Here is a 23,479-nt window from a genome sequence, read left to right on the forward strand (position 1 = left end):
ATACCCTGGACTGGTACCTGAAGCGGACGGCTGATCACCTTTCTTTCAGGTGGCCTTTCCTTCTATGCGTTTATATGAAGCAGTACCCTTTTCGCCATTGGGTGCAGATGAAGGTTTTTCGAAGATGTTTTGAAAACGATAGATGTTTTCATTTACAATTCACCTGTAGATGAAAACATTTGTTGTTTTCGAAAAAAGTCATGTGTAATGAATTATAGGTGGTTTTTTAAATAATTCGTTGAACTTGTTCAGTGCCAACGGTGTCCGCTCTACTTTCGATTCCATACATCATATATGTAATGTATAAAATCTAGTAATTTAAAAAAAAAAATCTTTTTACATGTAAGTATTTCGGCTCAACACAGGCTTTGCCTAAAGAGCCGTTATTCATATAATTAAAAAATGATTTTAAAAATGTAAAAAATTAAATTGATGCTTAACAAATAAATTTTAAAAATAAATAAACAGTAGGGCAATTTCAACCCGCTTAAATGTTTTGAATTTGAGTAATGCTCTCCATATCGTATCTGTCGATCGATGTGTCACGTTGTCATCCCGCGTGTAACAGATGCCAGAGAATGCTTTAAGGGATTTCCAGGAATTGATAGATTGTCTGTCGATTTGAATCCATCAAAACGATATAGAAATGAGTTTTAAAAACCTTTTATCGCAAAAGATGGACATGTTATTTTTTCCCCTTCAATCATTCATTTATTTATTGAACATTCTATTAAGAAGTACAACACAAGCCGTTTGAAAGATATAATGATATTATTTTTTGACATCTCATCATAGATGAAGAAGAATATGGAAGTCTGGGCATTTTTACGGGGCTGACTAGTTTAAACCAGCCTATGACGGCTGTCAGCCCCGTAAAATTGCCCAGACTTCCATATTCTTCTTCATCTTTGATGAGATGTAAAAAAATAATATGAAAATAACTCCTGTAATTAAATATAATCCAGATTTTGTGAAAAAGTATTTGGACACACTCAAAATATTGTAATTAAAGATAAAATAATTTTTAAAAATCAATATTTTTTACATTCAAACAAATTTGATATATTTACGTTGATATTTTCAGAAATAGAAATAATCTGCAGGCGCTAGTGATAAAAGTATATGATGTGTGCAAGGAAAGCGATTTTCTGATCTTCTTCTTTCTGACTCCATATTTACTTATCGTCTTAGTAGACTGTTGTGGTTGGCTCTCCAAGTCCTCGGGTTGTGAGTCCTTCTGTCGTGCACAACGTTATTTAGGCCATGCCTTTGAATTCTTCTTTTTTATGTTATATTTTTGTGGCATCAATATAATTTTTTGGTCTTCCTCTAGATGTCTTTCGAGGAAGATCCATAGCGATTGCCTGGTTCATGATATGTTATGGTTCTCTGCGTTCTATGTGCCCATACCTTCTCAATTGCCTTTCCTTTGCTCATGTTAGTATACAAAACGAGAGCCATGGTTTTCGAAAGAGATTGATGTAGATCTGGCTATAAAATAGGGAAAATGATAGATCGGTTATGTCGATGATTTTATTTTATTTTCATACTTTATTTCACTTCCAGTTCACCGTATGTTTTCTAGGGACGTACATATTTATAATGACAGGATAAGGAGAGTGGATGCTGAAAACAGAGTGAATGGTTCAAAACGAACTTCCCAAATATGCGAAATCATCTGCCTGTACCATAATTTCTCCATTCACTACTATTTTACACCCACATCTATATTCATGTCATTCCAAAACCATAAATTTGTCATCATTCATGTGCAAATATTTACTTTCAAATTATACACCCTTAACCAACTAACTCACAAACCGTCATGCTGCTTTCCCGTTGGGGTATGCAGAGAGAATAGAACACCACACCAATCTGCCTTTGCAAACAATCTTCGCCTCTTCCATATTCATGCATCTCCTCATACATACCGCTTATTATTCCGACTCCCAACCTGACTACGCCGGAATATTTCAAATATTCGCTAATGCCAAGTTTTCCACGTTTTTGCCATATTTTATTTCTAAACACACCCTTGACACCATAATTTAATGCTCAAAATAAAATAACAACAGAAATGGGTTAAGAATTTCACGAATTATGAAAATCACTTCACAAAAAGACTTAATAATTGCAAATTCATGGGAACAATTTTATTTCATTTGGTAATAAATCGTTTTTATGTTTAAAGGAACGCTTTTTAGTGTACAATTAATAAGAGGCGGCATCTGTTTTACCCGTTCTACAATTTATTACCCCACTTGGCATATTATTTATCAAACTGAATTCATTAAGTTAGAAGAAACAAAAATACTATGTTACATCTACCCCGTGTAATAACTGCCCGTTTAAAAATGATTAATAACGCTTCGTACATAGGAAATAAAAAAATTATTAAAAAGTGTTCCTTTTTAATTTCATTTTAGTTACGTTAAAATTGAGTTTGTCAATGGCATTGGGATAGTTTAACTTTGAAAACAGAAATCATATATACATTTTATTTATTTTGATTGCCATTCTAGGATTTTAATATTTTCTTTGACCAAATATTTATATTAATAGTGTTATATTTCTTCAATATTTTTTGTAAACAGTATAAATTACAGTATCAGAAAAAATATACTCATAGTATTCGCTCAGTGATATAGTGCAGAGTCATTTTCATATTTTTTTTGACAAAAAAAAATACTTACATAGTGTTATATTTTTTTAATATATATTTTTTAAACATTATAAATCACAGTATCAGAAAAAAAACATGTAACACAGGCTCTTTTTTTTTGCTCAATGACAAGGTGCAGAGTCATCTTGAAAAATGCACTCAGAAATATAGGAGTAGTACATTTCAATTGTTGGGAATAAATATTCTTCCAAATTTCTTTTTGTAAACTTATGCTTTCGCAGTAACTTTTATAAATGCTAATTGAAAGGAATTGTTATCACTTGTGTAACTTTTACAACCTCTAATGGGCAGAATGACAGTATACGTCATATATGCTTAAAGATATGTTTATTTATACATTCAGATTTTTATCATTTCTTCGTATTTTAAAATAATAAAAAAAATATAATTAAATGGTGATTGACGAGTGTGCGATTTTAAGATATTTTTAAACAAACTCTGAAAGAAATATCAGTTTCAATTAAGAGATCGCGATGAAAAAGAAAGAGAAGATCGTTTTTAGGTCGTTTGTTTAAGTGGAGTGGTCATAAATAAAAAAAACTTGAATTTTCAGGAGAACGTTTTTAAAATTTAAAAACATAAAACAATGTATTAAAAGTAAATATCAGGCCACATATTGAACATTTATCTTCAACATCTTTTTAGGTAAAACCTTAAGGTTTTTCCTCCATTTGAAAAATATTTTGTTTATTTAAAAAAATAATTAAACAATACCTTTTCTTCAAAATGTAAAAACAACACTTTCTGCCCTGTAGCCGGTAAATATCAAGTTAAAATATGTCTCTTTTGCTGGGATATAGTACATTTTCTGGGCATACCGAAAACATGCACAACTGAAAATTGACGATTTTTGATTTATGACGTTCTTGAAAGGAGTGAGCGATGTGGCAAATGTGAACGGGAAAATTGGGTGAAGGAAGGGGGGCAAACTTTGCAGGACCAAGGCAATGAGAAAGATAGATCTGGCATGGTTACGTAATTGAATAAGCTATAAGAATATGGCAGTACAGTCATGGGAAGGGTTATGTCCTCTTTACCTCCTTTTAAAGAGAAAAAGTAAGTTTATTTTGCAGTATAATAAATTTGCCGATGTATATTGCTCAATTTCAGTCAGTATATTTACCAATTTTTATCCTTTTTTTCAGACCATGACTAGAACACACACATTTTATTAATGATGATTGAAACCAACTTCAGGTAAGGTATTTTATTTCCATAGAATTTAGATATCTTATGTGGTTTGGCCAACGTTTTTGCGATTTAAGTGATATCACGAAATTCTATTTAATTAACTTTTATATATTATTTTTTGACATCTCATCAAAGATGAAGAAGAATATGAAAGTCTGGGCATTTACGGGGCTGACGACCGTCATAGGCTGGTTTAAGTGATCACTTTACACACGTGTAACATTCACCAATTCTACCCATTATTGACAACCACCCTACTCAAATTCTTGGAAGTTCTGCATATATATATGAACCAATTTAGAAACCTTGTTAACTTTTAATATTTTAGGCATACAAAAGATTTTTTTTAAACCAACTTTATACTGTGTTTTTGGAGATAAATCTAAAGTAAATTACGTAAACTCTTGGAAGTTCTATATATACGAGCCAATTTAGAAACATTATTCTTGAATCACTAGAATTTTACTAGAGACAACTATTGGTGAGATGAAAAGAAGCTTTTTATTCAGCAAAAACTCTTTTATTAGTATGTGAGGTCCGAATCCTTGATTATAATCACACACATGAGAAACGCCAGAAAATACAATTTTTATTTTCATCTTTGTAGCTTATAATTTGACCAGATAATTTATTTACAACATTTTTAATGTGCCCATATACTTCGCAAATCTGAGTTATCTCCAATTACAGGAGTATTTTTCCTAGATTTTTTTTTTATATCTCATCAAAGATGAAGAATAATATGGATAATAAAGAAACACCTTCCGACACCTCTTCGACTCTCGATCTAACCCTTAAATGATCAGTTGCCTTAGCTCGTACTTTTCTTCTCCGAGCACATATCGCTCACTCCTTTCAAGAACGTCATAAATCAAAAATCGTCAATTTTGAGTTTTGCATGTTTTCGTAATGCCCAGAAAATGTACTATATCCCAGCAAAAGAGGCATATTTTTTACTTAATATTTACCCGCTACAGGGCAGATAGTGTTATTTTTGCATTTTGAAGAAAAGGTATTGTTTAATTATTTATTTAAATTTACTAAATATTTTTCAAATGGAGAAAAAATATTCAGGTTTTACCTAAAAAGATCTGTTGCACAGTAAAAAGTTAAATGATTGGCTTGATATTTATTTTTAATACATTGTATTTTATGTTTGAACTTTAAAAACATTCTCCAGAAAAATCAAGTTTTTTGATTTATGACGTTCTTGAAAGGAGTGAGCGATATCTCAAATAAGACACAAATTAATTTGAAATTATTAATAAACATTAAATCACTTTTTTGCTTTTTAATTCTTTTTCTTTTTCAAACTTTTATCCGCTCCCAATGGTATATAGGGCACTGCATCACATAAAAGCAGTGTTATGTTGATCGTTAACACATGAAGAAAAGATGATCAGCCCTGCGCTTCAGGGTCCAGTCCAGGGTTATATTGAATAAATATAAGAGTGGAAAAATCACTTATATTTATTTTACCCTCCCCCCCTTGGAAATCGAACCCAGGACCTCCAGAGCGTGTTGACCATAACTTTACGTGGCTTTTTTTAAGGCTCCATAAAAAGTGTTTAAAAGGGTTCCATTGCCAAAAAGTTTGAGAGCTGTTGGCTTAATATAATTACCACAGATTGAATATATTTATATATGTACATGTCATATTTGCGAGCTTTTTGAAATCCAATACGTATTTTTTTTGCAAGTCAGCTGCCACGCTCGACAGTGATCTCACTTCACTTTGAATTACGAGCGCTATTTTCAGAGCGCATTTAAAAACTCTTTGCACTGAAATTTTCTCGAGTTTCAGATGTAGTTAACCACTTGAAAGCTGAAGCGGTTTCTTCGTCCACAGTGTAAACAAGTAAAGAGCTTTACAGCTTTGATCGCCCGAAGCGAACATTCATTATCATAGAGTTTTTTTTACTCTCCTAGTATTTTACAAGGCACGTTAAAAAAAGCGCAATCAACATTATTTGTTTTTTTTCTTGAAACATTTTCTTGGACATTTTGCCATCTAAACGTTTTTAATAGTTATTATAACATAAATGTGGAATTGTTAAATTAGCTTTATTTTTATTAATGTAACTATTTTTGTTAATGTAATGTAATGTTTATTATTGTTAGTGTCTATTGTTTATTATATACTTTTTAAAATGTAAAGCTGTACAATTTCAGAACAAATAAAAATTAAATTAAATTAAATTAAATTAATAAACACAGAACTAACAAACAAACTAACCATCAAGCCACTTCACCGAAGGAGTAGGCAGAGAAAATAGAACGTCACACCACTCTGTCTTTGCAAACATTCTTCGCTTCTTCCGCGTTCATGCATCTCCTTATACATACCCATCGATTTTTACAACTCCAGTCCTGGCCGTTTTAAGTATTTTGCAAACCTAACCGTCTTAAGTTTTTCTCGGTCTTCCTCTGCTCCTTTTTTCACAACATAAATGAAGAATAATATAGAAATGTGGTATTTACGGGGTTTATGACTGGTTTAAGTGATACACGTGTAATATTTAACAATTACCCAAGATTGGTAAGCAAACTAGATTTTCAAATTTAGGAACTCATTAAATTATTCACCGATTGCTTTGAAATTTGACACAATATTGCATTTAAATACGCACGTGTTTTTATAAAGAATAGATGTTTTTATCTAGGACAGATAAAATTTTATTTTTTAACTTCTTTTTCACCGCAATCGCAGCGCCATCTGTTGAAATTAAAGCAACTCACGCAAAACTTAACTTTTTTATGGTGGATAACGTGGTTCATTACTATTGATGTCATTTAGCAAATGCAATGTTTACTATAATTTATATTTGAAGCAGTAACATTGTGATTTTCCATTTTATAATTGAAATGTAGCTTTGTTTTCAAATCGCTATAAATTTATGGTGATTTTAAAACAAAGTTACATTTTTAATTTAAGTTTTACTTGGTAAATACCACCATGACTCATAATCTATCGTGACACGTGTTTCGATGCATTTCAAATCATTTTTAAACACCTAAACATTGTGCGGAATGCATCGGAATGCATGTCATAATGGATGTAAAGATATAGTGGTATTTGCCTAATAAAACTGAAATTTAAAATATATGCATTTTACAACCAAAGGAATACTGAATCAATTAATGAAATTATACATATTACACACGTATATTTTCTATTTTCTTTCCATTTCATTTAAGCAGACTGAACCACAGCAATGCGTGTTTAGGTACAACAAGTTATAAATATATTTATCTGAAAGAATCATTCGAATTAAAAACTACTCGTAAAAGCGCTGCTCAAATTACTTAAGAAAAATAAAAGCTCGAAAAATTCAAAAAGTGGTTTGGCTGTTATCCAACATTTGAAAATGTTATCACTTTCCTCAGATACCATATGGCTTTATTTATCGTTAACACAGAGAGCCTTAATGTATCTTAAAATAATAAACAGATATTGGTTCGCGTAATAAATAGAGATAAACGTAAAAATAATATCCGCAAAGATCGTTTTCTTTTCACGTTTCCAAAAATATCTGGATCTTAAAAATCAAAATGATAATGACGCATACTTTTGTTTTCAGACAATATATCCAAATATTGAGGAAAATCTGCAATACCTGAATTTTCTATGTTAACCCACGTGACCACAACGTTTTAATTGTGGTAAGCGCATGACGTCATGCCGTTTTGAAATAAAATATATATCTACCACAAAGTTCAGTTTTGGTATAAACCCTCACCAAAAAAAAGTGAAAAAAGTTAAAACATATGAAGTAAATAAGTTAAAACATGTCAAACAATAAATAATGTGAAAATAAGTCGTTAAGCAAAATTAAAGAACAAATCATAGGGATTTTACAAATTCAATTTTTCATTTTATTATTATAATTTTCAAAGTATTAGTGGTGCAGCCTAGTTTTAGTGGAACTATTTAGAATAGTAGAACTATTTATTGTCGGGTTGTGGTCTCTTTAGTCAGAGTTTCTCGGTTCGAACCCACTCTACCATAATTTGAAACCTATTTCTAGTAATGAGCCGCTTAGGCTCACAGAAATAGTATGAAATTGAAATGTTTGTGTAAATAATAAAAACGCAAATATTTCTCTTTAATAAAAAAAAATAAAGTAGTCAAGCAAGATTAGTAAGATCAGTGTGATTTTAACGATTTGGTTTCATATAATTTATATTTGAAGAACTTACTTTGTGATTTTTCATTTTATAATTAAAATGGAAGTTTGTTTTTAAATCACTATAAATATTTCATTAAAAGTATTAATCAGTCTTGATAAAGAAGCGGTTAGCTTCAAAACCGGTAGACATTTAAAATAAATAATAATAAAATATCAATAGTGATTTTAAAACAAAGTTACTTTTTAATAATATGATTTGGTTTCACTTTAAACTTTCGTATTATTAAACCTCAAATGAGTGTTTATTACTGAATATGCTGATGAACTAGGTAATGGAAAATAGTCAATTGACAGTCAAAATTATTACTTAAAGAAGGTTATAAAATACGATTTCAAAATAAACATTCGAAAACATTTTATTTAAAATACTTATAAAATACCAGTATTACATTTTATTAATTTAAACACGATTATTTTCAGGAACTACTGATTTTCTTATCAACGAGTAAATATTCAGATTGTATTTTCACATGTTAATGAGAACATCTGTTGTTCTCATAAACTAGTGATGTTTACGTTAATAAACTTAAAAAGTGGTATTACGCAAGTGTATTATTTTGTATATTTCAATCATTGTGTTTTTCCGCAAACTAAATTTTTCCACAGTCAGTAAAAACTTAATTTTAAAATTAAAATTTTGCATTATATATCTCATTTTGGGATTTTCAAAAATCATTCGCCTGAATCCAAAGATGGCTTGGTAACGTCTGTTTTTGGGTCGTCTATATTTATGCCGCCCTTTGAGATTGGCATTGAAATACGTACGTTTGTTAGAGCATATACTCCATTTGAAATATGGAGAATTCGGAGTAAAACCAATTTATCCCGATTTGGTCGTATATAAATTGGACAGAGGAAAACAAGTTTTACCAGAATAATACATTTTCCGTAATACATTGTCAATATGCGTATTTAGTTATCGATATGCGAACAGTAGCGCTCATGTGAGAAGAAACACGATTGAAAATTTACTGTAATCTTTACTAATAATCTACTTTATCAAAAATGTAATTTTTCATATTATTTTTTAACATCTCATCAAAGATGAAGAAGAATATGGAAGTCTGGGCATTTATGGGGCTGACGACTGTCATAGGCTGGTTTAAGTGATCACTTTACACACGTGTAACATTCACTAATTCTACCCATTATTGACAACCACACTACTCAAATATCATCCCCTGACCTGGTACCTAAAGTAAACTAAAAGTTCTATATATATGAAACAATTTAGAAACCTTGTTCTTGAATCACTAGAACTTCACTAGAGACATCTATTGGTGAGATGTAAAGAAGCTTTTTACTAAGCAGAAACTCTTATATCAGTATGTGATGTCCGAATCCTGGTTTATAATCACACACATGAGAAACGCCAGAAAATACCATTTTAATTTTTATTATTAAGCTTATAATTTGACCAGATAATTTATTTACAAATGTTAATGTAATTTGTAAATGTTGTAATTTTTCATCATAAAACTTTCATCAAAGTCTTAGCTAAATAAAAAAAAACTCAGTTACTCATCTATACGTGATACTGAAAGTTCTCGTATGAATGAATAAGTTAATTAAAAGATAAATGCATTTTTCGAAATTGGTGTGGTTGTCAATCATGGGTAGAATAGGTAATGATTAATATATATATATATATATATATATATATATATATATATATATATATATATATATATATATATATATATATATATATATATATATATATATATATATATATATATATATATATATATATATATTGTATAAAACGATCATTTAAACCAAAGGTCGTAAGATTCGTAAATACTCAAACATCCATATTCATCTTCATCTATTTAGAGACGACAATATATTAGTCTGGCTAAAAATAAATATGCTCAAATTAAATGTAAGCGAAATGAAATACATGGAACTAGGCAAGAGAAAAGCAAATACTCGTATAGGGTTGAATATAAACATTTACAGTGATGTCATTTAGGAGGTGGATGAAATCAAATATTGTATTTGGGTGTTATTTTAGACTCAAAATTGACTTTGGTAGCAAACATTTTTTATTTTTTATTATTACTATCTCTCAGACACTGGATTTTCATACAATTCTCACCTCTTTTTTTTTCAATTCAACAAAACTTTAAGCAACTTGAGAGTTATATGACATATCGCTCACTCCTTTCAAGAACCTCATAAATCAAAAATCGTCAACTGTCAGTTTTGCGTGTTTTCGGAATGCCCAGAAAATGTACTATATCCCAGTAAAAGCGGCATATTTTTAACTTCGTATTTACCCGCTATAGGGCAGAAAGTGTTATTTTTGCATTTTGAAGAAAAGATATTGTTTAAGTATTTTGTTTAAATATACTAATTATTTTTCAAATGGAGACAAAATTTTCAGGTTTACCTAAAAAGATCTGTTGCACAGTAAAAAGTTCAATAAGTGGCTTGATATTTATTTTTAATACATTGTATTATATTGTCAAACTTTCGTTCTCAAAAACGTTCTCCTGTAAAATCAAGTTTTTTGATTTATGACGTTCTTGAAAGGAGTGAGCGATATGTATGAGTGAGTTACAAAAAATTGAGTAGTGTGGTTATTAAGTAGAATAATAAATGTTACACGTGTTTAATAGGATCAACTAAACCAGCCTATAACAGATTGTAATTTCCTGATAATGCCCAGAGTTCAATATTCTTTTTGATCTGTGTTGAGATGTCAAAAATGTAAGTTTCATTTGAGAGTATTTGATGGATCCATAAATCAGGAATTAATTAGAAACCCATGAAACGCGTCAAACTAGTATTTTGAAATATAAAGGAATCCCTATGGAAATGTTGTCAACATATTGTTTGCTGACCATAAAATTACTTGTATATTACAGTGTAATGAAATCCACATATGATTTTATGTCGAATCGAATATTTGATTTGTACTTTTCCGTTGAGGATTAGGATTACATTATTTGTGGAAATTATTTCGAGGTTTGTTTTTTAGATTATTTGTTTTCATAAATACATCCACGTAAGCAATGATAAAACATTGTTTAAAGGTCACTGTTTAGTGTATAGTTGTTATAAATAATCAAACTCCTGATTTCAACAATTAAATTAAAACATAACATGACGTACTACTGTGTCGTAAATATTTTAAAACCAAACAATAAAACTGTAGAACTCCTTGAAAAATACAAAAATGTTATATAACAACAAAAATCAAAAATAAAAATTAATTTAAAGCTCTGAGATGGACTCAGTGAAGAAATATTCATAAATTTTTTTTATACGGAAATAATTCTGAATACTTTTTTCATAACTATTCACTGTTTCATATTTTTATAATATTTATTATGATAGTCTGAAATGACTTGAAAATAATATAACAATCTAAACATTATATTTTATTTACAAATAACTTTCTTACCATTCAAAATTCAGAAATATATATTTTTTCCCAATATTTTATTTGTGTCTAACAGTTGATTTTATGCATTGTTCTATTTGTATTTCTTGACGATTTTATTATTTCAGGATAAGAAAATAGCAAAGTGAAGTTAAATTGAAGAAAATCTCTCTTAATTGAATGGAATCTATATTTTATCCATCAATATCCATTAATTCATACTCTAAGAAAGAAATTACAAGTTTATGATTGCCAAAATATGATACAAATAATTTGGACTGTTTTTTTTTAAATAATGATAGGATACTGCGTTAATGGTAGTGGTATTTGGTTGTAGACTGACCTTTGTGGGCATTCAATTTAATTGATTTTTCATCCAAAAATCTAATCAATGATGTAGCTTCATCTGAATTGTATTTGATGTTGATCACCACTTATACTCCATTGGTATTTTGTCAAGTTCTTTTTCCAAAAATACTGCACCTTCAAGAGTGGAAATTGTTACCTCATAAATATTAAAACGTAATCGCCTAATATACAGTATAATATGCAAGGGTCTACTGGTTCCCTATGCAACGTTTTGAGAAACTAAATGCAGCGTATGCGAGTAGATTGTCTATAACGTATGCAACAAAATGAGTAGAAACTATTCTTCCACTGATTCCTTTCAATTGTCGGTTGAATTCAAAGAAGCTTCGGTCTGATCCAAGCCAATTTTCTCTAGTGCACTTAAATAACTTTTACTTCTAAAATTACCAGAATTATATCCATTTTTTCAGAGTGACACAAATTTTGTTGATTAGGTTATCCAATACTGACGAGAATTAAAACGCAAAAATAGGCATTAAGTAGAATAACAGCCAATTTTAACATTCGTTAATATAACACAGTTTCATAACTGTTTTCAGCGTTTCATAATTATTGTCAGTTGAATTTCATAACAGCTGTACCAATTCATGGTGTACTCGCTATTGTTAGATGTTTCCTATTAAGGTGTGAAAATAAATCACGAAAGCTTATAGGTCGTTTATGAATAACCATTAGGAATTAACTTTCAGTTTGAAATAATAAGTAAAATATATCCCATACCCTTATTTGAATATCATTATTTCTTAATTTTTTTATCATTTGGTTCGGCAGTCACTTTTTAATAATATTTATCTATTATTTATTTTTATAAAAAACATAAACCTATAAAAAATTCTAAAAAAATAATGATTTTTTCTATTAAGATTTTACATGGTAAATATCACTGTTTCTTCAAATTTATTGTGACTCGTGTTTCAAAGGATTAAAAAACTATTCAAAATCGATCACTCAGAAACACGTGTGACAATAGATTTGAATAAATAGTGGTATTTAACAAGACACATTTTATTTAAGAAATCATTCTTTCTGTGAAGTTAAATTAACATTTCTATTTTTGATAACAAAAACGTTAATTTCAAAGCAGTTAATAACTGCCATATCGATGAGGCAAAAACTGATGGCCGAAAAATAGAGTTCAAGAGGATAATCGTCTTCTTATCCTTATCTGCACTAGATGGTGCATAGCGCACTGAACCATTTAAACCCGGTATTATCTTTATATTTAAATAAATGAACACATTTATTAAATTTTGAACAATATTCGAACAATTATATTGGAAGTATGTTTAAATTATTTGCAAGTTCAGGATTACACACCACAAAGTATTGAAATGTCAAGGACAAAGTCTAGGTCCTGTAAATACTGAAAAGTTTCGTATTCCTTTATCAATAGTTTCGTTTGTTCTCAGATATCTTGATTAAAAAAAGGTTAAATACAACCAGATAAAGAGATTTGGATCACTAACTCGACACCAAACTAAGACAAACAAAACTAAGAAGTATTTTGGTGGAACAAAGTTTTGCTTTGGACGATTAAGGTGTTAACGTTAACTTTGGAGAATGTTGGAAGTATCTAGCCAACATTTTCGATTAAAGTAATATATTTAATCTTCTTGCGTTTATATACACTACTGCAGTGCTCCGCAACCTTTTCTCACTTGCGACACTCCAAAATTCTTCCTAGAATTCCGCGGCACACCTATAGTTTTATTTCTATTGATTTGGCTTTTAATTTATAGCACTCTATTTTAATTTATGCATTAATTGTTAAATCAAACACCGATTTTTTTAGTCAACTTTTTTTTATTGTTAAAAAATATATAAAAATTTATATTGTGACAATTGTTTCGCCTCACATTTGATTGAAAATGCCATAACTAAGTGGAACCATTGTCATAATATTAATTTTTATGTGATTTTTCACAATAAAATACAACTTAGTAGACTCAAAAAATCTGTGTTTTAACAATTAATACATAAAATACGTTGAAAAATGATGTATTCATAATTATTTTATAATTTTGAAATAAAAGACAATGTTATGAAAAATAATTTGTCATTGTGTGTTAACACACAATGACCAATTATTTTTGTATTTAATTACATAATGTGAAATTTAAAAAATGTCAATTACATTGAATTTAGTCGCGGCACATCTGAATCCTGCTCACGGCACACTATTGTGCCACGGCACACCGGTTGCGGAGCACTGCACTACTGTACATATATCTCAGTTAACAATGGAAACATCTTAAACCAACTCTAGCGAGCATAATTTTGAATAAATTTACCATCTAGGAGTAATTTAAACACAAGATACGACTTTTTAAAAATTTAAAGGTCATTTCATATTTTCAACGTTATATTTTAGTTTTTTTCAGAACTTGAAGGTTGTTTCTGAGTTAACGATTTTCTATTTTTTTTATTTATTTGACTTGGAAAATAAACGTATAAATATACCCATCTTCCAAAGATATTTTTCAACCCTTATTCGCACCCAATGGTGCATAGGGCACTGCATCGTTTTGACGCAGAGTTATCTTGATATTTAATTGCATAAAGGTAAGATAATTAGTCCTGCGCTTCAGGTACCAGTCCAGGGTGATATTAAATTATTATGAGAGTAAAGATAACTTTAATTTATTTTGGCCCCTCTCCTGGGAATCGCACTCGGGACCCTCAGCACGGCAGTTAAACGCGCTAACCACTACGGCAGTCTAAATAATCGTTAGGTAGTCTCAATTTTATATTTTTTTCATTTTTTTTCTAAAGACATTGTTTTATCTCTCTTTTTATGTGATGGTTTTTTTATAAAATAAATATATTTAGTCTCCATTTTACTTAGAAAACTTAAGTGATTGATATTTTAAAAGAATAATATTTTTTAAATTGTTCATGTATATTAAGCTCCGTTAAAAAAATAATGTACCATAAAAATTAATTATTAAATTTCATAAAAATGGAAGAATGCTGAGCCGATCACATGTTATAATTCTTTTCACGTACAGAATGGAAATAAAAAAACTAGGATGGGTAAGCTTTAAGTACCACAAATGCTGCTTAAATCGTCATGAAATACAACCCTTAGGGGGGGTTATAAATTTATACCAGTGACATCATCCAACATTCACTCGAACACAAATATATTAAAACATTTCATCACGTGTATGGATTATCTGTAGCTAAAAGCTATGGTGGAGTTTTAAAAAAGACATTACTTGAATGAAAATATATTTATTCCATCAGATACTAGATTATTCACCCTACGGATGACACATTATAGATAACGTATTACTTTGCATATACTTTGATAACTATGTAATAAAAATTAGCATGAAAAAGAAAGGCAGGCAAAAGTGTTGAGATGGTTTGGACATGTGGAGCGTATGAGTGAAGAAAGAACGGTTAAACAAATTTATGGAGCGAATGTAGTTGGAAAAAGAAGCAGAGGACGACCGAGGAAAACTTGGCACAATCAGGTATGTCAAATACTTGAAAGCGGCCGGGTCAGGAGTCGTAATAATCGTCGGGTATGTATGAGGAGATGCATGAATGTAGAAGAGGCAAAGAATGTTTGCAAAGACAGAGTGGTGTGGCGTTCGATTCTCTCTGCCTACCCCTGCGGGGAAGCGGCGTGATAGTTAGTTAGTTAGTTTTTTATGAAAAAGAAATCCAACAGCATTGCATGTAAACATTTAAAAATAATTTTTAATTAAATTTTTGCTAAGTAAATACCGCTATTTCTTAAAATCTATTGTGACGTGTGTTTCGATGCATTCTGGGTCGTTTTCAAACACCGTATGTGAAACTAATTCTAATTTTTAATGTTGAGTCTTTGGGACGTTAGCTGTTTCCTACTTTTATTAATATATTTTATTTTTATTTACCTAGAAAAACTTTAATTAAAAATGGATGGATTTTAGCGTACAGTATCTACCGAATCAATCAACATTTTTGTTAAGTGTTCATATTAATTTTTAATAATTGGCAGAATAATGAACGCTATACAAGTGTAAAAAGTGATCACTAAAGTCAACCGAACGATAAGTCGTAAGCCCTGGAATGCTCAGATTTCCATATTCTCTCATCAAAAAGCTGGATGTTTCGTCTCAAGTTGAGACACCTATAATTAGGTAAGGTAAGTAATGTTAGGTACAGGTAACAGTTCATCAGTATTAGGTTTGCTTACGCTTTTATTTACCGGATAAAATTTTACAAAATTTTGGTAATTACTTGAAATTCTCAGATGCCTTGATTTAAAAATTTACGTGGAATTTATATCAAATTAATTAAATAAGAGGTACGGTAAAATGTTTTTATTTAAGACGTAATTATGAAGAATTTTTAATTATAATTTTAAGAATTTGATAGTAATTTTGAAATTAACAGTCTAAAAATATACTATCGTGGGATGGAAAAAAGATTTGAGTCTGAGGAACGCTAGTTAGTTATTTTAATATTAAGAATTTTTTTTCAAGAATGAAAAAAATATGATTGAAATAATAAACAAGAAAGCGTTTGGAATCGGACAAATAAGCCTATTTTTTACACACAGAAAACCCTCGATATAACGGACCTTTATTTATTAAAAAGAGGCCCCTTACTAAAAAGCTAGTAATTTTTTTTAAGTAGTCGTCAGATAACGAAGTTAAACTTTATCATACTAATTTTCGTAAATTTAAGGACTTGATTATAAAAAAAGCAAGCAAAACTTGATTTCTTTTTCCAACCAGGATTACCGAAAGTAAACGCGTCGATATCAAACAGTAACGTCACTTCACGACATGTGTCCGAAGACAATAAATATATTTTTGTTTGTGTTTTGTATTGTTTATTTAAATCTTAATACAGTGATCATACTTTTATATTTTTTTACCGAAAGTAAGCGCGTCGATATCAAACAGTAACTTCACGACATGTGTCCGAAGACAATAAATAAATTTTTGTTTGTTTTTTGTATTGTTTATTTAAATCTTAATACAGTGATCTTACTTTTATTTTTTTTTACAAAAATTTTAGTAATATTAGTATCTAACCACTCACCGAGATTTTTATGTCTACCGGTTTTGAGACGTACTTCGTCAGAATAATCACTACAACAGCATGCAAATAATACTACCCGTTACCACCATAGCGCTATTCACACGTATTTTTTGCATGCTGTTGTAGTGATTGTCCTGACGAAGAGACGTCCTGAAAACCGGTAGACGTAAAAATCTCGGTGAATATAATTAACATTTTAAAATTAACATAAGAGTTAAAATGACAAACCCAAAGTAAATGCTTTAAATATTAATAATATTGATAATACGGTGTTCATATTTTCAAACCAACTTTTTTTTATTTATTTTACACCTTTTTTATATAACAGACTTATATAACAGCATTGAAACACGTGTTACAATGAATTTTAAGAAATAGTGGTATTTATCATTCAATTTCTTTTTTAGTTAATTGATGTCTTTTATTGAATAAATTTCTAAGAGGAGTTTTTAATATGTGTCATAGTTAATTTGACTAAAGGAAGCAAATAACCTGAATAATAAATAGTGTGCTTAATATACTTGACAAACATTTTACAATAACACCATTTTACATTAAAATAACAATGGAAACTGTATTATTTGAGATGATCTACAAATATTGCTTGTGTGCCTAATAGTGTTTGAAAATGTTATTAGTAAAAGTACTAACCAGCACTAGAGATGTAATGGCGTTAGTTGATCCGGTATAATTAATGTAAATATGTGCACAATGGAGTGATAAATTTAATAATATCGTAACAATCCTTTGTAAATAATACATCGTTTGCTTTGAGTACGTATTTTAGAATCCATGTCAAGTCTTCACCATGGATTCACCTTCTTCTTCTTCTTCTGACTTTTATCCGTACTAAATGGTGTATAGAGCACTGCAACGAATCGACTCAATTGATCAATCAAATGATCAATGATCAGTCCAAGTACTAGTCCAGATAAAATAAATGAACTTTTAATTTTATACTCGTAATATACAAGAGTTAAAAATCAAACTTACTAACTAATACTGCTCTTTTTTTTGGGGTAGGCATAGAGTATAGAACGCCGCATCTGCATTTTCAAATATTCCTCGCTTCTTTCAGATATTATATTATAACCCACAGATTTTTCCGACTCCTCACCCGACCATATTAAAGTATTTGAAATACCTGTTCACGACAAGATTTCCTCGGTCTTCCTGCGCTTCTGTTTCCAACTTTATTCGCCTCGTATATTTGTTTAACTGTTTTTCCTCGCTCATTTGTTTTACATGTGTAAACCAAGTCAAGACCTTTCTTCATTTATCGATAACGCTTATCTCAGCTTTATTTATCAAAACAATCAATTGTTGATCACGCGTTTTCAATATTTTAAAACAAAAATGGTGAAATATCACTCTTAAGAAAACAATGAATAATTTTTAAATTGTCGATTGCAACGTTTTTTTTGCTGTTTCCTCTGCTTCCTCTGGGGTCCAAATAGATTAAGTAGATTTATATTTTTTATTGTTTATAAATTTACTAAATAAATACCATTTTTTCTAAAAATCTATTGTGACACGTATTTTGATGCATTTTCAAACACAAAATGATTTCCAAACATTCCGCATCATTTTGTGTTTGAACTACTACTTACTACTTTGAACTTCTAGTGCAGTCGTTGAAACACAAAATGATGCTGTATTTATCAAAACATGTGTCAAAATATATTTTACGAAAAAGTCGTAACCACTAACTATAATTTAAATTCAAATGAATTGCCATTACCACAAAGTGACTGCTACATCAATTAATAAGATTTTTATCTATTTTGGTTTATGAATATAGATTTTAAAATCATAGCATCATATTTGTATGGGGAAGTTATGTATTGTGTAAAACATGGGCTATTTTCTTGAAGCATTAATCCAGGGAACAGTTCCGTTTACAAATATCCCGGTCATTTTGTTTTGAAGTGACTGCCGAATCAATTAATGCGATTTTTTATCTACTTTGGTTTATGTATATAGATTTTTAAATCATAGCATCGTATTTGTTAGGGAAGCTATGTATTGTGTAAAACATGGGCTATTTTCTTGAAGCATTAATCCAGGGAACAGTTCCGTTTACAAATATCCTGGGTCACGTTTTGTTTTGGAGTTAGAGTGTGCAATTAGTTAGCGGTAATCTGACGTATCAATCTGTACGGTAACGTAGACTTCTCGCTGCGGGAGCGGGGGAGCTCGATTAGTCCGGGTTAGTTGTCGATACGACCGACATAGCACAGACCATGGTCGGTCTACCTAGGCCAGGGATGGTAAACTTATGGCACGCGTGCCAAAGGTGGATTTGCATGGCACGTGAATGAAGAAAAAAAAAGATTTTACGAAAATTCAAGAATGTTTTAGAAATAGTACTCAACAAATCGTAGTCGTAGAACAGGAGAAAGTGACCAACTAACAAAACGTAAAATGTTCAAGAGGGCCATTTAAGTTACTATTGCTTGGCAAGAAAATAAACATCAATGCTGTTAATTCTTTTTTAACAAGTCAATATATTATACTTCCAAGTTTAAAATCGCTTTGGAATTTTTTCAGGGCAATATTAAGGTAGTAAGATATCAAATAGTCAATAATCACGTTTTTGTAAAAAATGCACTTGGTCACTTTCTCCTGCATGACTACGAAATTCAAAACATATTTTAATGATTTAATATAAAATTACCCATTTGAATGATCTAAATATGAAATAACAAGGCCGTAGCAAAACAATTACTGTTGTGTTAAATACTATAAAAGCATTCGAACATACATACATATATTACAAATATTTAAACGTGACCAGAAATTTCAAGTAGTTTCCTAACCCAAAAAATACGTGATGGATCGCATCTAATGGCATGTCAAAAAAAAGACAATGAGGCTCAAAAAGGTTCGCCATCCCTGTCCTAGGCGTTATATAATATATGGTACGCCTGCCCTACTTTAAACCGACTAAATAATCTTTATTTTATTACTGCTAGCTACTTACAGTAGGTTTGTATTTGATTTAAAAAGTACGATGTTAATTATAACAATGTAGTTTCAAAAAATATTTTTTTGGAAAAAAATAGAAAAAGTCGCAAGATTTTTTTTTTTAAATTTCATAATTTTGTTTTGCACAATAATTTAATTCATACAGTTTTGCGGATTAATTTAATTTTTACAATTTTGCTAATGAATTTTATTTTGACCACAATGGCAGAGCCATTTGCTGAATGTGATATCAACGCATACTGAACTTAAAATTGTTTATGGCAGATAGCTAGCTTGTTGACAGCTGAAAACATGAAAAATGTGTGCTCATCCATTTGACCAGACTGAGCCGAAGCAGAGCGTGACTGGGTTCAGCTAGTAATAAATAAAGAAAAAATCTTAAAAATAAACCACAACAGATTATTATAACTACTTTTTACAAATAAAAAAAATAAACGTATTTTAACGCAAACGAGCGACATCAGATATCAATATACTTTTTTTTATGCCAAATGTTTTCTGAGAAATAATTTAAATAATATCTTAAATGTAAAACATTTTCTTTAAAATGTAAGAAAATAATACTTTTGAACTACTATCTTATTTCGGGAACATGAAAATCCCTGTACCCATATTTTAAATGTCAAGTAATTCACATAGGTTTGAATGTAAATATAGATGAATAACCTTCTAAACAACGTTTTTCTACGGTACCGAATGTCTTAATAATTTTCTTGAATTATTTTCTTGAATAGAAAAATAATCTTGAATAATTTTCTACGATGCCGAAGTCGTATTTTAAATTTATTTATTTAAACTTCATCCTCAGAAAAGAAGCAGGCTTATTACTAAAAAGCAATCTCTTCCAACCAACAAAAAACAGACTAGTGATATTGGTCAATACGTTTGATACCTTATACTCGCAAAGCTGTTTGCAATCAGAGGGTAGATAGTGCTCGAACATTAAAAAAAAACATAAATTTCAAATTACTGCTTTATTAATTCAGTAACTGCTTTAAATTTTTATAAACAATAACAAATTGATGATAGTAAGGAAGGCAAAGGAAAATGTGAATTTAGGGAAGGAGGTAGAGGAAAGGCTTAGGGAGGAGGTTTGATGGATAGTTAGGATTCTAATGAAAGATGGTAATATCTCAGGCGTTTCTTTTTAGTTTCAGAAAAGGTACATTTTTTTACAAGGGGAGGTAATTCATTCCTTTTGCATTCGAGAAAGGACAATAGCACAAGGTAGAGGGACACTACGTTTGATATTTGACAAAATACTATAAAAGTAGTCTCTAAAAATTATATGGAGATTTACTTATTTCTTCATTTTCCTGAAAAGCCATTTTAGGCACTACTCTACAAATTCATTGCGTCAAAGTATGAATTCTTCTTAACTGAAGAGCAGCACGAATTAAGGTATAAACCATCAACATAATCCTGTATTCTAGCATTTTCTGAAAGCCCGTCAAGAGTTTTAATAGAGGCAATCAAGTTGATTGTTCATACAACGATTTTAACAAAGCTTTTGATAATACATATTCACAAGCAACACTACTCTGTAATAATATTAAACATATTCGTCGATCAGCGCCGACGTTCAACCTGACTGAAACATCAGCTTAATTAAATTCACGTCGAAAATAATGTAATGCATTTTGTAATAATGTAATACATAAAAATAAAAATTGCATTCACAGTTTTTTCGATGTAATAATTTTGACAAATACTTGGAAAATTATTGATATATTTTGTAAAAAAAAATTATAACAGTTATAAGTTATTGAAGGCATTGATAATTTTATGATTAATTTTTCATTTCAATTGAAAAAAAACCATTGTCATTAATTGGTTCGGCAGCCACTCAGAGGTAAAATATATCCAAATTGAATTTGATTTTTACTTAGTAAATACCACTCTTCCTTAACATCTATCATGATACGTATTTTGATGCATTCCGCGTCATTTTGTTTGAAATCATGTTTGAAAATCATTATTTTCTGCATCCAGAATGCATCAAAACACGTGTCATAATAGATTTTAAGAAATCAAAACCTTTTAAACAAATGAAAAATACCTAAAAAAACACATTTTTGAGTTATTGGTATGTACGTGCACAAATATTTCAATTTTATACTATTTATGTGGGCTTCAACTGCCCATTTCGTGTATTTAAAAGAGATATCAGGTTATGGTAGAGTTTTTATTTTATTGAACAGCGACCATGTTTCACTTTTATATTGAAATCGCTTAACTGTTTATAACGTTTAATTATAAATAAAACATAATTGATATTCTATTTTTATAAGGAGTTTCAATGGTCATCGTAATAAAACATTTAAATATTTATAAAAAAACAACAACAACAGTATAGCAAGCCAAAATTGATGTCTTATTTTAATATGGTGCATTGAACTGTTAACATATTATTAGATTAAAAACAAGATTTTAAGCTTTTCGTCGTTACCGACATCACCAGTCTGATAATGTCGGTAACGACGAAACCCGGTCGCTGGTCAAATAAAAATAAAGTGGAAAAGCTAAAAATATTGGCTTTTAAAATGCAATTCCATCACGAAGTGTCAGTGGATAATATAAATCTAGTGAATAAAAATATTCACGAAATTCTATTTTTTGTAGAATAAAAATTTCCGTAAATGGAAATTCATCAAAGAGTCCAATTGAAAATTAATCAACATTATTTTAATAGTTTTTCAAATAAACAATATCAATAATCAGATCTCCACATAAAACTACTTAAAGAACTATACGTAATACATTTTTCAACATTTTGCTACACAAAAAAATTAAAACAATGTATGTGTCTTGTAACCCATATTTGTTTTAAAAAAGTTTTCTTTAAACATTGTATTGAGCTATGAAATATGTTGGATACCGTATTTTGAAGCGAAGGGCTATCCAATGATAATTCTCAGAGCAAATAATTGCCAGGCGCAAACATTCTTATGTAGACATAGTTATAATATGTACAAAGCAATACTGTTGTTCTTAGTAGTATGGTGAGGTAAGGCACCATATGTCACTGTACCTGTGTAAATATATCAGTGTGTAGGTTGACTTTGAGTTCAAGAAATACCCTTTATTATTAAACTATATAATTTGTCACACACACAAATATATCATGTTGATTTATAAATATATAAACGTACGTGTATATATTCCCTTCTGAAATTATATTCACAAATTTAGTATGTTTGATCCATTTAGTCATTGAAAACATAGTTATGGAAATAAATGTATGAATTTTTCAATTAATAATGTTGGCAATAGTATTTTTTATTGATTTGGCGTCAATTTTAGGGAATGACGTGTTGAGTATTAAAAAAATAACATTTGTTAGACCGCTATTTGAGTTTTATATCATTAATTGATTCTACAGTTACTTTAGATTTAACAGAGACAAAAGATTTTAAGAATTAAGACAGTCCTTGTGGTTGCCTTAATTCATTTTATTTTAAGAAATAGTGGTGTTCACTAAGTAAAACATAAATTTAATATGAAATGAGTTTTATTTCTTTATTACAAAGTTTTACTTGGTAAATACCACCATCTCTTAAAAATCTATTGTGATACGTGTTTCGATGAATTTCGATACACGTATCACAATAGATAGTATGTGTA

General features: G+C 29.7%; 1 protein-coding gene across 2 annotated transcripts in view; it reads left to right on the top strand.

Annotated features, from left to right (window-relative positions):
• Window positions 1–23,479, top strand: part of LOC148302313 (prolactin-releasing peptide receptor-like) — a 162,771-nt gene that overhangs the window by 47,955 nt on the left and 91,337 nt on the right. For both annotated transcript variants that reach the window (XM_088271799.1, XM_088271798.1), the window contains exon 2: window positions 3,829–3,880. The gene's annotated coding sequence lies outside the window, so the exon portion shown is untranslated. The remainder of the gene's footprint in view (window positions 1–3,828; window positions 3,881–23,479) is intronic.

The sequence above is a fragment of the Brachycentrus maculatus genome, unplaced genomic scaffold (assembly GCF_059751285.1).
Source record: "Brachycentrus maculatus isolate JH-2025_06_01 unplaced genomic scaffold, ASM5975128v1 h1tg000462l, whole genome shotgun sequence".
Classification (NCBI taxonomy): domain Eukaryota; kingdom Metazoa; phylum Arthropoda; class Insecta; order Trichoptera; family Brachycentridae; genus Brachycentrus; species Brachycentrus maculatus.